Source organism: Strix aluco, chromosome Z (genome assembly GCF_031877795.1).
Source record: "Strix aluco isolate bStrAlu1 chromosome Z, bStrAlu1.hap1, whole genome shotgun sequence".
In the NCBI taxonomy this organism is placed as follows: Eukaryota; Metazoa; Chordata; class Aves; order Strigiformes; family Strigidae; genus Strix; species Strix aluco.
Window position 1 is genome coordinate 64137312 of NC_133971.1, and position 14210 is coordinate 64151521.

Genomic DNA, 14210 nt, shown 5'->3' on the forward strand with positions numbered 1-14210 from the left:
TCTACTTCTGCTTCATCTATTAGTTTGTAGGCCTGCCATAAGTATTTGAGTGGCCCTGTCCATGTGCACGTAGTGAGAATGGATTCATGGTGCTCGAAAAGCAGACAGTTACACAAGTACAGAAATGTTGATATTGGCAACTGTCTGCAAGGGAACCATCTGTCCAAGGGGGCAAGACTCTAAGACCGTTTTATTGTTAATAACACTACCAAAATATGAGTGTTGTTTCCAACTCCCCCACTATTGGATGTCTTCTGAATAGTTCAGTACCCTCAATATTACTACACATATGGCTTCAAAAGATCTCAGCCTAAGGTACATTCTTCTGTCTCCCTCTGTAAATGTTTAATTACTGGCTCACAGCATAACATCCAGTTGACAGAAGTATGCACACATCCTGGTGTCCACATCTCCATTACCTTATAGTCACACGATATTTCATGAATGCTGAGTTAGAAGACATTTAAACGTTTTGTATCACAGGTAAATCACTGTGTAGCATATTGGGTATTTTCACAAAGATATGCAAAAATTCACACAATTATCACAATCTTTTAGTGTCTGATAATTAAAATTCCATTTAATAATACTGTAAATATATTGATATTCATAAAAATAATGTAAAAAATAAACTTTCAAAATTCAGTGATCCACTTTATAGAAATGTGACATACAGAAAAGATATTCCTGCATTATAAAATGTAACAATGCATGGAAATATTTATACTGCATTTACCTTAGACAACGTAACTCTAAGTTCTGCTGAAGCATGTAAGATTTTATCAAGATATGTCAAGTAAATTGTTCATATTTGGATCACAGTAATACAGCAAATCTAACCCAATATTAAAACCACAGCAGAACGCATATAAAATCTTAACAATTCTGCCTGACAGATATTTGTAAGTGGTTTGTTTGGATGTGTGATAGTTTGCTGCATTTTTAACATTTTTAGTAGAAAACAAAGAAGCTCTACACTCCAGAGGTCAAAAGAAATGTGAAAGCGCTTATCAGTTCATGAACGTTTGGAAAAGACGGCACCGTCTCTAGCTTTGTTATTATTAAAATCAGTGTTTCTGTAGAGAGTCACTTAGCCGCTTGTTCAACAAAGTGCTTTAGCATATGTCAACATTTTAGCACCAACTAATTCTATTCCTTCTCACCAAAACATCTATACAGTTTTAACAAAATTTAAATACGTATAAAAATTATAAGTTGAAATGTTTTGCTCAAAGCAACTCTTCTGACAGAGAGTTTTACATCACCTGAATGGACATGTCATAAATTGAACAGAAGCAGACTTCTTTCACTCTGGGGATATTTTTGATATATCAGTTTTAAAATAATTTAACTTTACTCATACAGCATTTAGTTTGATGTTACGCTACTTCAATTAATCAGTTTTGCTATCAGTTATTCATGAGGGTTAGATTTATATTTTAAATTTAAAAAAGAATAAAAATCATACTTCAGTCCACGTCACAGTGAATGCTACACTAAAAAAACAGGTTTTGTCTGATGCATATTTCTATCTTTCAACAATGTAGATTCTAATATTTTAATCTGATTTCCACCAAAACTTAATAAGTAGCACATTTCAAGCTCCAAGGAAAATCCTGTATTCCCCAAAATGCAAGTTATCAAAGTACTTCATAGACCTAACAATAGCCTTCTGGCATTAACAACCTAAAATGCAAACGACATCCGTTGGCTATTTGTTAATTATGTTTTTGAATTGCTTATGGCTCCACTGGAGTACATATTCCAGGCTCTGATTTCTATTAATAGATGCCTGCTTTGGAAAGCATAAAAAACCCTCTGTACTATCCAGCCTTTTTATACTTAAGACAGCAAGCCCCCTTCTTTTAGATCATCTACTATCAGTACAGTACAGCAAACTGCAGCTTTCCTGTCATATGTATGGAATATCCCTGTGAATGCACAATGTGTAGTCCTCTAAGCATTGTGAAATCATTTGTGAGCACTTCAGAAATGTGGAAGACTGATTAATTTGAGACAGCAGTTATATTTAATGCTTTCATAGACTTCAGTGTTCTGTAATCCTTCAAGAATAGGTTAGGTGCAGTTCACAGGGATGTTTATCGTAGCTATCTAAATGTCTTGAGATTAGACTAGAAGGTAAATAACATAAAGCGAGCTTTCTTACTAGGCATCTATTAATTTCTCTTTTGATCACTCAGAAACAATTCAAGTGCAATCAGAGTCTGAGCCAAAACCTGCAACTGTGGAGCTATAACATTTACACAATGTTTTGATAACGAGTATTGAATTTCAGAGAGTTCTGACAAAAGCTCAGGTCTGCTTTTGTTTTACCTCTTCAGCTTTACTGAACTGACTGAATCAAAGAAGGGCCATAAGTATCTAAGTTTTCTCCTCAGTTTTAGGACCACTAGGAATGTAACAGCTAGTCCATATTACAGGAGCTCATATTCTGTCCCACCATCACTGTTAAGTCCCTGTCTATTTCTACATTCAGGGGAAGGAAGAGAGACAATGAAGTACCTACTTCCCCATGAATGTTTCCAATAGAAAATGTAACATATATTTTGAAAAGTAAGAAGATGAGAGCAACAATGGTTTAATCCTGAAAATGCTGTGGAATGATCTCTTTAGGAGATGGAATATTGCTACGATAAAACCAGATATTTTAAAAATTACAGTAGTTATTCATAAACTATTATTATTGTGGTGTAAGAAATAATATTAAATTAATTTCTCTTTTTGCGTAACTAGGAGATAGTCCCTTAAGAAGTCTTATCATGTATTTCAAAAAATGTCCTTGAAAAGTATATACTCACTGCAGACACAAACATTTACATGTTGCAACTCGTGGTACAGATTAAAAAAAATTCCATAAAAACATATTACGTACATATTGACAAGTCGGATAAGAATGTAAAGACCAATCCAGGAATATGTATCTGCTACTTTTGGCATGGAATAAGCCTGAAATTACACCTGCCCTGGCTAGGTGAAAGATTGTCTAGGTATGAAAAGGCAGAGCAAACACTAACAAAGAAGCTTTCATGTGAGGAGCTAGTGAACTATGTGGTATGAGGGTAGGGCAGATAGAAACATCTGCCCAAATGAGCTCTCCAAGGGCAGAGCATCAAAGCTGGTTAAACACTAGAAGAGAGCGAGCCGGTGGAAAGTCTACCGTTGCTGGTTTTATTATATTAGACAAACATGTACCATGAATGTCATTGGTGCAGCTGATTTGTCTTACTCCAAAGCAACAATTACACACCTTCTCAAAATCTATTTTCCTTCCTCCCCACCCTGCCCATTATTGTTCTCATGATCATAGTCCACTGCATTATTTTCTTGGTCAAATTTAGCTCCCTAGGTCATCTTCAGTCGCTGGAACTCAGGGCTATAATAGCTCTACTGCTTTCTTCCAAGAGAGAAAAAGAATCAAGAAGAAACCTGGACACACTAACTCCAGAGGCAAAAGTTTCATTCTCCATTGGTAGAATTCTGTGTAAAACAGCTCTCTTCTCACAAACTGGGTAACAAAAACGTGCCCTCTCCTATCCTTGCCTGACAGGCTCTGCAATCCTGAGTCTTGATCCAAGCACCAACGTAACTCTTCGGTTTGTGTGCCAGCTACCTAATTTTACAAACTTTAGAACTTAGCTGGCCTATGTGCTCTCCATAGCTAGTAGAAGGAGTCAGGACCCTCTGGGGGTGATTAGACCTTGGCTAGGCCAATTGCCTTCTAGAAGTGCTCTCCCCACCAGTTTCAGGCTGACTCTGGGAAGACAAGACGCCTCAGCTGAATGGATTCATTCATTTCATGTGAATTGAGGCTTCTGTGCAGTAAAATAAACGAATTTCCTCAGAGAATGGGATTGCAAAACTAAAGGGCTCTTGGAGTTAACCTTTAACTTGAATAGCTAATCCAGTGTTTTGTATACTGGGGATAGGCAAGTTCCTAGTGTTCCCAGGAGAAGGAGAAGGTGCTTTGGCACAGCCAGGATGTAGGATGTTGACAGTGGGAGGCAGTTCAGATGGGAACTCTGGAAGAGGCTTTTCTGTTGCTGTCTTTGGGCAATTCCCACACAGACTACTCCTGCAATGTAGACTACCCACAAGGATAAACAAGGAATAAAAGCAGTAAATCTATACACAGAGAATGGCTCTTTGCGTGCTAAAAGTTATGTTTATGATGATGGCTTGGTAAGCCTGGTGGTGGGGAGCAAAAGAAAGACCTGACTCTTACTGACTGTGGGGAGGGAGAGAGGAAGCAAAGAAAGAAAAGGGACCACCTTATCCTGGCAGGAAAACAGTGGGATTTTCCCTGCATCTTTTCCCAAGTCAGAACATCACTGAGGAAGTGTCTGTTTAATGTAGTTCTCTGAAGGTCGTCTGCACCCTGGAATCTTTGATGTACAAGGTGGTTACACCTGTATTTACCAGGCATGAAAAACCAAAGTACAGCATTTCTTTTGTGAAATTAAGAAGGTAACAAATGACCAAGACTCAATTAGCCACGCAGCTTATAACATTTTTGGCAAATATATATGTGTACATGTGTAATTTTCTAATACTGTACTGCCTAAAACAGAGTAACTGACATAATTAATTCATATTTAACTAAAGATTCCCTACCTTTCTGCATAATATATTTTTTTTTCAATTTGCATTTCCAGCAAAGTTTTAATGCAAAAGTGCCGATGTTTTATGCTCCTTATTTATCCATAGTGTTGATGAATTGCTGGGATATATTTCAGTTAGTGTATTGTTATGATGAACCTCTACAACTATTTCTGAAAAATCATTATTTTGAAAAAATGCTAGTTTGTATTTAGAAAATAAATCTGGCATAAAGATATCAACTTACAGACCCACTAACCAGATTCAGAACAAGGCAAAATGATATATACTACTGAACCAGTCTCCAAACCTGACAAGAACTTGAATAGAGGTTATAAAACTTCACAGAGAGGGCAGGACTAAATTAAACAGATTGATAATAAATTTTGACCTTAGGTTTTGGTTTTTTTAAAATAATAAATTAGCCAAGGATTTCAGCACTATTCAATTTTTATAAATTGGATTAAAAAAAGTGGTACAACATAAATGTAGGTTAGAACTGAGATAATCTCACTACAGAATAACGGAAAAAATAGTCAGCAGAATCTATGTTTTATCTCAGCACTCTGTTTTTGACAATATCTCCAAAATTACTCCACTGGTAACAATAGTTCTGAAATTTGACCCATGTCCAAGTCAGAATGCAGGTGAAGAAATCAAGAGTGCCTTCAACTGTGTGTGCGAAATGTTTAATGTCCAATACGACATTAGCCAGACTAAGAACATGAATTTTAGTACATCTGGATAGTACAGAAAGAGGGACAGCACAGCTGCAAAAAATTAAAACGTATTATGTATTGTAACTTTTTGTCCTGGATTGCTAAACTTTCTGCCTTTGGCCCTGACCTTTCCTTCCTGTGCATACTGGATAAACAAAAACCAAAATTTGTACTGCAGAACTCTCAGCGGATCATATTCGTATTTATAAGTCAGTTATCTTAAAGGAATCTTTATTCATCCACCAAATGAATATTTTTTATCAAAAGAATAATTTTTTTTCCAGAAATGTAAGGGCTACATTATGCAAAGCATTCACAGCTTTCACAACAGTTTTAATGTAAATTTGTTTTCTAATTTCATTGTCCTCAGTGCTAAAATCATTACATTATATAATGTTTTAAAATCACTCTGGTTTCTTTGAGAAAAGTTATCACTTTTCCTTGAGAACAAATTGATATATTGGGGTTTTTTAATTGAAAAAAAAAAATATCATGAGAAATCTGATTAAAGAGAAGATGTGCATGCATGCAAAATGATTAGATTATGGAGTCAAAGTTGCAGTTTTCACAGAGTATTGCTAGAAAAATAAATCCAGGGAAATTCAGTGTGTCATTACTCAATTCTATAGCAACTAAATAAATAACCTTAGTGAAAACATTTAAACATGTCCAGTGAGAAATGAAATATTTCAATCCGGAACTCTAAACCTCCTTGTTAGGTTCCTTTTTTTCCATGTACCAAACGGCAAAGTAATGTTTAATGAGGGATTTCTTTTAACAATCTACCTCTGTTTGCCACAGCTCTTAAACAAACTGCTTGACCTTAGTGGGCCTGGACAAGTTTAATGCTAAATACACTCTACACTCTTCAGTGCCTTGCTGAATAGCAAAGGAGATGAACACATGCTTACATAATTTGCTAAACTGGGTGTTGAGCTATGTATATAATATAGCCATTCAATTGAGCAGATATATTATACATCCATTGATTTCAATACAGTACAGGTCATTAAGCAGTTTTAAAATTCAGTGGCCTAGAGGAGTACTGAAAACTATAACCTGGGATCCGATAGCTTTCAGCCTGCTAAGACCCAACCGGTAATACTGGACAAAGACCAAGAAGAAAGACAGAAGCAAAACAAGATAAGAAATATAAACCAGAATACTAACAATAGCTTTAGGAGAAACAATCAGACAGGGATTCAAAATTTCGCTTGTAAATGAGACAAGACAGTGGCAGAATGGAGGCAAATTCTCTTCTAAGGTGTGTCTTTGCTATGGAAGGTAGCTGGTCACACAAGAACAACCTTGTGAGGTTTGTCATTATGGGGCCAACCCGTAATGTTGGCCAAAAAGTAATGAAATGTCGGCCAAAGTTGAACAAAAAGTAATGAAGAATCAGTTATCATTTCCATTACAAAACAAAACAAAAGACAAATTTAGATATTTTTGCATTTTGACGTTCTAGTTGAGAAGGATAACCAGATCTCACAATTAGAGGATGTGCAGAGACAGCTGCAGGAAAGTATTTCTAATGCATTTCCTTCCAGCCCATTCTGAAGATTAAGGAGTGCCTATGATATTAATTCCTTTTGACATAAATGGGTGATGACAAGACTGCAATGTGTAAGGGTGATGCTTGCCATATGTTTTTTGACACAGTTAAAGTAGCTATTTTTGAAACTGGATAAAACAAATTTTACAATATTACATGTGGGGTAGAAATGAGCTATAGTTATAGCAGAAGTTCTTCCTCTTGGTCTAAATGAACTGTTTACAGGATGCTTTGAAAATATGTACCGGTTAACTGATCAAAGCAGGAGCAAGTTGGTATCTGTTTTGCTGGAGTTTTATGTACCTTTCATCAAGGAGGAAGAAAATCAAAAGAGTACATTCTGTTTTGAACATTCCTACCAGAATTTGCATCAGATTTTGTGCCTCCAGTTTAGTTTTCCAGTATTTATAAAGGTACCTGATGACCACTTTTGCCACCAGCTGCCTCTGAACAAGGGTGTTTTCCTAGGAGCAAAAGCACTATATAAAGTAAGATAGTGCAATGTTTTTATTGGTCATTTGAATGGCTACTCCTTTCTTCCCACCTACCTTAGTCTATGACATCTACATCAACAAATTAATTATGCTGTATTTATGGTATATAAATATAATTACTTTTTAACTTAACTGATTCTCCCACTCTAGTAGAAAAGTAGACTGTAGCTCCCTATTTTCCCTCTTCCATTGCCTTCCAGCATTTTGCACACGTCTACTAAGTCCCTTTCTACCTGACCTCTATAAAGAACCACAGCCTTTTGAGACTCTCATTTCCCCTCTTCTAAGTACTTTTATTCCTCTAAAACTGGAAACCTGTGTCTATTGTTGAGTTTTTTTTAATGCAGACTAATCAGTTAGAGCTGTCTGTGTGATTTCAAATGGAGATGAGTGACAGACTGAATATTATAACAACTTGCTGGGTTTTTATCCCTTTTTTAACTGATGCTGCACCATGACAGGGGTTTTCATTAGCTATGTTAACATAATTTGGTTTTTTTCCCTTTGAATCATTCATGTTTATTTAGAAGTACCATGTACATGCTATCTTTTCCAGTGAATTTTCATCAATGTTAAATTTCCTTAGCTGTCCCAGGGACCAGGGACCCAGGTTCACTCAGGTCACCCTGAACTTATCCTAGGAAAAAAGTTCAAAAGTCATTTTAAGGATAGGAAAAAAAAAAAAAGTTTGGATTCTACCCCATTTAAAGACACGGGGCTACATTTTTTTCTAAAACTTTGATGTAATGATTTTCAGAGGTTAGCAATAAACTCTTTGAAAGGATGCAGGTGAGTCACTATCTAAGCATTTAAAAACTTCAAGAACACATACAAAAATACCCCAAGAAAAAAGAACACTTGACCACAATATTTATCATTGTTCAAGAATACAATAAATTATACAGCAATTTATCCTGCCAACATATCTTAAAAAGCTACACAAAGGATCTACGACTAATGTCTGTATTGCAAATTGTAGTTCTGAGATAAGTTCTAAGACTGAAAGCAAGGGAAAAACAAGTGCATTACTACAAACCTGTGCTTTCAGCTCCCACTACTTATAAGATTATAATGGATTTGACTACCTTTGGTATTAGTAATTTCCTCAATGAATCTGTGGGTGGAACAAAAATGTGGAAATGAAAACTGAGAGGGTATTGTATGTTCAAAATATCCACCTCCACTCACACACAGTAGATTTGATTCAAGACATCTTCTTTTCATGCCTCATTTTTCCCATTTGTAAAGTGATTCAAGTCAGAATATGCTCCTTTACCACTATTAAGCCTCTTCTCCCACCTTAGTTCCCTTGTGTTTCTATATGCATTTCCTCTTCTGAGAATGAAAGGAGAGAAATCACTATTAAAACTGCTTATGAGCAAACTTACTTGATTCCCTCCCAGAGGCTCTGCTCCTAGTTGCTATCACTCTGAAGGCCAGATATGTGCTGGGTGGGACACAAGTCCCCTATGCAGCCATCCTCAGTGATATGGTAAAGGTCTATCTTCCTTGATTAGTCACCCAGGATCTTATCCTCTGCTGCCCACAAAACATCATAAACATCACAATTAGATACCATCCCTCCCCAATTATTTGAATATGAATTAATGTTAAATGAGTAAGGGAGGATATTTGTGACATACAACAGAAGTAGTGTAATCTTCCCTTCCCATAACCTTAACTTCCCAAACATGCAAACCCCTTAAAACAACATGAAAAAAATATATAATGAGAGGATAAATAATATTTTATGCTGTTGGCATATGGGAGACGTTTAGTTTGTCATATCAGAAGAGGGTATAAAGATTTCCATTCAAACAATTAGACTTCTCCCTCCAGCCTGAACTACTCAGTTTTAAGCATTTATTTTACTCTACTTTGACAAATACCTTTGTGGCATATACCAGCAAGAGCCTGGAGCAAAATTCTGCTTAGATTTCTAACCATCTTAAATAGTACCCTAGAATTAATTGGTATCCATTTTCCTGACATAAATTTGGTAGTAGAAAGGAATGAAAAATTCTTGCATTGCAGAAACATGTAGCGCACACATGAACCTCTTTGGCAGTGCCTACTCAAGTTCCCACTCTCGTTAAAATGCATGTTAGAACTTCTGTTGATGAGTGGTAGATCTGAAATCTAACTCAATTTGACTTAACTTCTGTAAGGTCAGTATACAAGACTTGGCAAGTTTAAGCTGCTGAAGTCCTACATATAAGGAGTCTATTGATTCCACATTAGTATAATGCAAAGAAAGTATCATTGAGATATGACTGGGATCAAGTAACATCAGGCAGTAACCATGAAAACCTCTTTAAGAAACACTCAAGCTAGTAGTTACACTTTAAAGGCAAATGATGACAGTTTCAAACATGAGAAGTAGTAAAATTGTCAGAACAGCCATAGTCAAAAGGCATGGAAATAAGTCTACACAAACCTGTCAGCATCACTTGGACTACAGAGGCTGTGAACACAAAATGTCATCCTGTTAATTTCTATACTTTTCATTAGTTCTGGATTATTTTCAAGGATAATCTTATTTTGGAATACTCAGATTTTCTTGTTTTCCTGAGAAAACCGTTACAATCATACAGATGTACAACAGTTGATCAATATTTAAATCATGTATTTGACTTATTTTTGATCTGATGAAATAAAAATCAAATCATTTTGGACTGATGGGGGTTGATGACCAGGGCTGGGGGACATGTTGTGGGTGCAAGGGAAGAGCAGCTTGGGATCCCATAGGATTTATTATGGGATGTTTGGGGACAAACCAAAGGTGTGAAAAGGGGGTTGAGGTGACCTGTGGAGGACCAGGAGTGGGAAAACGAGGGGCAAGGGGTCAAAAAGGGCCAGTGGCAGGTAAGTAGTTGGCTGATGGGTACACTTGTCAGCCATGCCCTGCACCCAGCCAGCGCAGCCTGTCCCAGCTGCTCACAACAGTCCTTCCTCACTCTGTCCTGTGTGTGTGTGCACGGGTGTGGGTGTGGGTGTGTGTGCATGCGTGCCCTCAAACACGTAATGGTCTGTTGCAGCAGCTGGCATGGGGCTGCAGCCTCAGGGGCTGCATGTCCTGGTGCCAGCAACTGGGGAGATGGATCAAGGGGCAGCTGCTGGGCAGGCTGAGGGTCTCAGACAGTTACCAGAAGGACCTACCTCATTCACTTGTGTGCATGTTGCCACTTGTGGACCCCCACCCTGCTCTGCCAGAGAGAGGAGCAGAATGAGGCCTTTGGTGCTGTCTGAGTCCGTGTGAGTGCTCTGGGTGTCTGTGTGATCTGTGTGTCCAGATATGTGTACAGGTATGTGTGTGGTGTGTACATGTGCTCTACGTGCATCGACCTGCTGGGAAAGTGTCTCCAGCCACGCTGCTGGTTGGACCTGGGGACGTGGAGCTGAGCAGCCTCTCCTCTTCTGGGCTCTTGGATCCAGCAGGATGTATTTGTTCACATACTTTTTTTCCTACATTTTTTTTTTTAACTTCTGTCACTTCACCAACCAGTTGCTAAACAGTAAGTACAAACAGTGCCGAGATATCTCTTGGAAATATTAGAGGGTTTCCCGTAAGAAAAACTCAGAAGAAAAAAATTCTGAAATAATAGATTATAATAAGGCAGAACAAAATCTAAGAGTTTTCCAAACACTGAATGAAGTAGACAAGGTGAAAAAAAAAAAAAAAAAAGGATGACTGCAGCATAAATGATTGGTAACATCCACTCAATTTTGATAATAAGGGTTTATAGAACATGAAAGAAAAAAGAAAGAAAAATAATTTAATGGGCTGACTGTCATAATGCAAGTAGAATTAAAAGGACTGGAAATTAATTGTATGAATAGAATGTAGTTAACTGGCTTGAGCTTCAGGATATATAGACATCCTGTCTGTGGGCACTGGTGCGCTGCTGGCCAACCCATTTAGGCTTCTTTATACAGTGTGTGTCTGCTCCAAAGGACATCTGTTTCAGAAGCTAATGAATGGGATACAAAGATGTGTAAGTTATTTTATCTTCAAGAAACATGATTAAGTAATCAAACAAAAAAAATATCACTTTGAAAAGGAAAAATGAGAAACAGGAATCACTTAGATTCACCCCTGAAGGGTAAGGCAGTTACTCTTCCCTGTATTCTGGCTATCTCACGTCTATGTATGGAGAACAATCTCCAGCAGTTTAATGCTTGAGACGACTTCTTGCACATAGTTCTAGAGAGAAAAGAGATGAAGAAGGAACTGAATCATGCAAAATGGACTTAGTTCATGCAGAGATGTCAGGAAGGAAGTATCAGAACAGGTTCCTTGCTTGCAGAGAAATTAAATAGGAGGCTCTCTGCTGACAGCGGCTGTGTGAGCTCTGTCCTGAGCTACTTGGCTGCAATCTGCATGCAAGGTTTGGAATCAAAATTAGTACTCTGTGATCTGGACTGAACAGTTACTGAGCACTCAGGCTGTCCACTTTACATTTCAGCAGCGCCTCGGTGCTACCCTGCAGCTTCGTCTACTACAAAATTCCTTGGAGACTAAGACACATAGAAATGACTAAAACCAGAAACGTAAAAAAAACAAATTCATGAAGAGTATAATTTTGCTTTGAAGATACATTGGACTGAACAACAATCCTGTTTGTTTGCTTGCTTATTTATTTCCATTTCCAGAATTGTTGCAGTATGTTAATCTATATTCTCAAATTATTCTTAACGCAACTGCCTATAACCACAGCAATTTAAGATTACAAATTCCATCTCCCCTTTGAATAATTTCTTCTTCCTCACGCACGTATGTACACACTGCAATTTTTCAAATGCTGGGCAAAAAAAGGAATGAGTCAGACGTTAAGTGCTTTAGATTATATGTGATAATTAAAGTTCATAATTATAAGGTCTTCACATTTAATCTCACTTTGTCACACATAGACCTTGGCAGTGATTTCTAGAGCCTGTGGGGGCTTCGCTGGTCTTGACTGGATGGATATGGGCACAGGATGAAAGGCAGTCTCTTGGATACTAAGAACAACCAGAACTTTAAAGATAAACCAGCACCCTAAAACTAGATATGAAATTCACAAACTCAGGGCAGGGAGCAGGTGCTGAATGTCCTTCCTCCAGCTACCAAAAAAGCACAGCATCTTGCAAAACTTTCCACTTCTGGATGGACATGAGATTACCCTCTACCTTACTCCTAAGTAACTGCATGCTAAGAAGAGTATTAAAAATTGAAGTCCTTTGAAAAAGCTATCCAAAAGCTACCTTACATGCCAGTCTTCAGACTGAGAATGTTAGAAATACTCAAATATTAGAAATAACTAGAATCAATTATGGAGGTACTCTCATTACCACTGGGTCAATAAAAACAAGGCACTGTGTGTTAGGGCAGTGAAATATTAAAGACACACACGGACACATCAAAAGCATGGTTGGAACAAGAAAGGCCCCTGAAACAGATTGTTCCACAACCACATTCAGCTGCCAGCAAACGGGTTTTATTTCTGAGTGTCTTAATCATAGGATTTATCTGGCAGCCTTTCAGAAGTGTTGCTGAAATTACCTTTTTTTCTTGTAAGCTAGGATTAGTATAATACAAATACAGGTAAGTTGCCACATGACAATACAGTATTTGTTAGGACTTCATCCAGATTTCTGGGAAAAGAAAGACAGTATTACTTAAACATTGATTTGGATGAACACCTGCAATAATTACAAAGGGCACAATAAACAGCACAGAAGTAGAATACAAATATTAACTGTGCCTCTATTTGTTACAGAACAGGAAGGAAAAAAGGAGGAAGGAAAGAATATAAAAGAAGAAACAAATAAAGGAAAAGAAGGAAAGAAGAATCAGGCTGTGTGCTGTCTGGGAAAATGTGACACGGGATCATGATGCAGAAACAACATTTTTAGATGCTAATGATGACTGTATCAAGGAGCAACTAGGTAAGTGGTATACAGAGGGGCAATAACCCTCACTGTGGTTCAAGAAATGCACACACGGGACCTGTTCCAAAATTTTAGCACTGAAGAACTGCATTGCAACGGTGACTGTAGCTTGCCCTGCAGAAACAAAAAGTGTGCAAAACCCCCAAATCCACCATACCTATGCTCAACAGAAAAAAAAAATACAAAATGAGGAAGCTGATCAAAGCCAAAGTTGGAGAGGAGACCAAAAAGAGTTAGGTTCTTACAGATGTTGACTGCTGAAAAATATAATTTTGGAGAGACAGAGCAAACTTATACCACCAATCAAGAATAACTTGAGGGGAAGCTGGTGCAACTAAACATCAGGAATAAGGCAAGTTACTAGAAGAAAGAAGTAATCCTTTGAAAAGCTGAAGTTGTGTCCAAATATATTAAATCAAAAAGAAAACAGATCATAGACATGACATGACTGTCCAAATAGAATATGCACCAAAAAAAAAAAAAAAAAAAAAAAAGAGTAAGAAAATGTCCCTTACATGTATCTGGAACAGCAAGCCACTCAAGAGTCTGAACAGTAACAAGGCACTAAGCTCCAGAGGACCTCAAGGACCAAACTGCTGAATTAACTCTGATGCACAGCATCTTAAAAAGAGCTTTGCGACTGAGGACATGAACTTTGGAGATACCTATTTTTGACGATTTGAGGGGAGATATGTCGATCTACAGGCTTATAAGTCTGGTGCCTGTCATGATGCAAACCATGAGAAACTATAACAAAACATAGAATCAGTGGACACATAGGCAAATATGATTTTTGGAGTGTCAGCATAGCTTTTGTATATTATGAGTGTGCCAGAGTTCTCTGAAGGTGTTCAAAAGCAAGTAGATAAGATTTAGTTGAAACTCTTTACATGG